We start from the raw sequence: 4,514 nt of genomic DNA on the forward strand, positions 1-4,514 counted from the left end.
CAAGCAATAGCGCCCGGGCCAAGTCAGTCTCACGGTTTCTTTCTACAAAGAGTTTAGGGAGCTGCTAGTTCTGCATTTGATTACCCTGTTCGAAGAAATAGGGGAGAGTGGGATCATGCCACCAACGATGCGGGAAGCCATGTTAATCACTCTTCTGAAGCCAGGCAAATCTCCACACGAATGATCTTCATACAGTCCGTTGTCCTTATTAAACGTGGACACTAAAATATTTTCTAAAGTCCTGGCGAACCGGCTTGCTCCCCTTATTCCGACTTTGGTGGGTCCTAAACAAGCAGGGTTTGTCCCCGAGCGTACATTGACACATAACTTAAGTACAGTATTTGGAGCCATTCAATGTATTAAACCAGAGATCATGGCAGCTGCGACCTTTCTAGATGCCGAAAAGGCGCTTGATTCTGTTGAGTGGAACTTCATGCTGCTGGTGCTAAGACGTATCGGTATAGGTGACCTTTTTATCCAACTAGTAGAAGTCCTCTATAACTCCCCAATGGCCAGGGTGAGAGTGGGAAGCATTGTAACTTCTTCTATTACAATTTCTAGAGGCACTCATCAGGATTACCCGCTATCCCCACTACTTTATGCACTGGTGGCGGAACCGCTGGCTTGCGCCCTAAGAGAATATCACAGCCACAGAGGGCTTCCCTTCCCCAACTATAATTTAATAATCTCCACCTACGCAGATGATACTCTGCTGTATATTAAAGACCCTCAAACAACAAGGGTCCCTAGAGTATCAAGGATCAAAACAAGGAAATAAAACATAGGCCACAATGGGAGCTATATTTGGCCACTGTCCAGCCGGACAGGGTATTTTATTTTCTAACAATTGGAAAATATTGGAGTGTAAGTCAGGCACAATCCTGTACCATCTTGGGAAAACACAGGGAGGGGAATTTTAGGCAAGAGCGAGCATTAATGGCCACTTGTCATTCAGTGCAATTTGTAAGTAGTGCCATACAAGTGCTAGACACAACATGGATATAACACAGTAGTTCGGTTGTGAAAACACTTTTAAACAAAGTCGACGTTTCGATCCCTTATGCTCAATATTATGGGATCATCATCAGGACTCACAATAATAACCTTTGCTTGCCTGGTATATACATTTCAACACACAACCGCCCAAATAGGTCGGAGGGGCTCAGGGGATTGTTGGGAGGTTCGGAGACAGGTTCGATTAGATGTCTCCTATTTTTGTTTCTAGGCTGTCACTTTCGTTGTGCCCAGATTACGATTGATTGGTGGCTTAAGGATTGAAGACCACTCGAGATGTGGTACTGATTCTTTGGAATCTTTGGAGTGTCGATCCTCCGTGGTGTACAATAGCCCTGGGTGAACTGCCCAATCGCAGTGACTGCGATTGGGCACTCCAAAGATTCCAAAGAATCAGTACCACATCTCGAGTGGTCTTCAATCCTTAAGCCACCAATCAATCGTAATCTGGGCACAACGAAAGTGACAGCCTAGAAACAAAAATAGGAGACATCTAATCGAACCTGTCTCCGAACCTCCCAACAATCCCCTGAGCCCCTCCGACCTATTTGGGCGGTTGTGTGTTGAAATGTATATACCAGGCAAGCAAAGGTTATTATTGTTAGTCCTGATGATGATCCCATAATATTGAGCATAAGGGATCGAAACGTCGACTTTGTTTAAAAGTGTTTTCACAACCGAACTACTGTGTTATATCCATGTTGTGTCTAGCACTTGTATGGCACTACTTACAAATTGCACTGAATGACAAGTGGCCATTAATGCTCGCTCTTGCCTAAAATTCCCCTCCCTGTGTTTTCCCAAGATGGTACAGGATTGTGCCTGACTTACACTCCAATATTTTCCAATTGTTAGAAAATAAAATACCCTGTCCGGCTGGACAGTGGCCAAATATAGCTCCCATTGTGGCCTATGTTTTATTTCCTTGTTTTGATCCTTGATACTCTAGGGACCCTTGTTGTTTGAGAATAATTGATACCCACGGTCCCTGGATAACCGAATGGGTTCCCTTGTTTTTTGAAATAGTATATTAAAGACCCAGCTGCCAACCTCTCCCCAGTGTTAAAGGAAGTTGTAAGATTCTGTGAATTTTCAGGGCTTAGAATTAATTGGTCTAGATGTACTATTTTCCCCCTTACTCCAAGCCTGGAGCTGATGGAGCTGGAGTTCCCTCTGACCTGGACCACAGACTCTGTGCGATACCTGGGAATCCAAGTCCACATGTGCTCAGACATGGTATTCACATAGAATTATGGCAAAGCGATTGCTAAATTAGAAGAAGATATAAACAGATGGGTACGGCTACCCCTAGCTCTCCTGGGAAGTATTTCCCTGATGAAGATGGTAGTGCTACCCAGATTTCTTTTTTTGTTCCTAAATATACCCATGGTTCTTCCGACCCATTTTTTTAAGCATATCAAGACTCTACAGGTAAAGTTAGCTTGGGCCGGTAAGCAGCCTCGTGTAAGGTGGGATGTCCTTATTCTTCCATAGTCCATGGGTGGGCTTGGTGCTCCGGATATAGAGCTCTACTACCGGGTGGCGCAGTGCTCACATACCTTCTACTGGCTACACCAGAGATCCCCCCTCCTCCCCACCTTCATATGGAAAGGGTGGCAGCAGCGCCCTCTCACTTGGTCACATCTTTATTCTGTACCCAGGTGCAGCGCATCGGCGTATTGGATTCAATTAACGCCACTATGCATGCTTGGCACAATTTAATAAAAAGACATGCTGCCTCTATATTGTATTCCCCGCTAACACCGATCGAATGGTGTGCCTGGCTTCCATCACTTATGGTACCTGAGGTGGTGCGAGCTTTAAACAGCCTAGATATCTCGGTAATAGGCCAGCCATTCAAGGATGAGAATGGGTGACACTGGGAAGATTTAACCTCTGAAAAGCAAGACCTTCCCCCCTTATGTTGTTTCATTTTTTTTAGAGCTCGGCAAGCACTTTGCGAGATGTTGGGAGAGGACTTGTTGGAACCACCGGAAGTTCCACCTTTCTTTTTAACGCTAAGCTCTGAATCTCCGCGTAAGATCATTTTGTGTATATACAATATGATGCAAGACTATCAGAAGAACCATTACATCAAGGGCAGGTTAGAGTGGCAGATACACCTAGAAATCATATTAAGTGATGATATCTGGCGGTACTGCTGCGAATCCACACAACGCATATCCCTAAATGGTAGCCATCGACGTTTTCAATTTAAGTACCTCAATAGGGTTTACTACACCCCAATTCGGCTACATAGGTACGGCTTACAAGATTCAGCTAAATGCGAAAGATGCTGTGAAGAGCCAGCGGGATATCTACACTTAGCATGGTTGCGTCCCTCAATAGCAAAATTCTGGACTGCAATCTTTCAACAACTTAGCGACATCACGGAAGAGCCCTTGACACATGACCCTTTGTTGGTTCTTTTAGGGTACTCCAAGAAGGTTATGCAAAAATATAAGGCACCTGGTAGATGTGGGCTTGCTGGTAGCAAAGCGAGGGGTAGCTATGCATTGGGCACGTGGTCCGCCTCTCAGCCTGATACAATAGTCCAGAGAGAAGTTATACTGTAATACGCAGACTGAGATATATAGTGAACTATTCTAGTCGCCCCAACAACTTCTGGAGCTTATACCAGAGCTTTTTAGACAGTAGGTTCCAATTGATGTTAGAACAGCGGCTTGGGTAGACATCGCAGCTTTTATAGATTTTACGTTGAGATTGCCGCCCCACTCTGGTAGGATATTTCACTCCCATTTGACGACTGGTATTGTTATTTCAGGACAAGTTCCACTGGTCATTTTGTTTGCAATCTATGTAAAAGGTCCCATGCGAAGTACAGACACATAAGTAGTATATAGTCCCCTCAGGGAAAATGTATAGGTATATACTGCATTGTACTACCGGCAACGTTTTTGAATGTTGATACATGTACCCTGTGTTTGTTTTTCTTTTTTATTTCTTCCTTTATTGTGTATACTGTAAGACCTTATCTTCATTAAACCAATAAAATAAAAAACAAAAAACCTTTCACCATGAGTAACTGTGGTAGAGATACGCACTGTCAACTACTACCAGGTTTCTTTGAATTTCTTATGTAACACTAGTTGCTCTTATGTAAAGCACTCTGACACCCCTGGATGAAGCATGCGCTATATAAAAAAGCTTAAATAAATAAATATGTGGTGATGTAAAAAAAAAATGTGGAAATAAATATTTGCTTAAGATCACACAATTTGGTTCAGGGGGAAGCTAGGATCAATCCCATGTTTTCTAGTTTCACTTTTTTACAAATGAACCACTAAATCAGTATTTGTCTGAGTAGAGAGAAGGAGGAAGCAGAAGCCACATGAAACATAGGCTTGTTTTGGGCTCGAGGTTCCAGAAAGACCTTGAACTGAGCCAGAGAGCCAGACATCTGGCTAGAGCCCTGCCAGCCGCCCATCGTCCATGGTCCCTAAGCCCGTTTCTAGGCCCGCCCCCTAGTGGCTGGCCCC

Source organism: Lissotriton helveticus, chromosome 11 (genome assembly GCF_964261635.1).
Source record: "Lissotriton helveticus chromosome 11, aLisHel1.1, whole genome shotgun sequence".
Classification (NCBI taxonomy): Eukaryota; Metazoa; Chordata; class Amphibia; order Caudata; family Salamandridae; genus Lissotriton; species Lissotriton helveticus.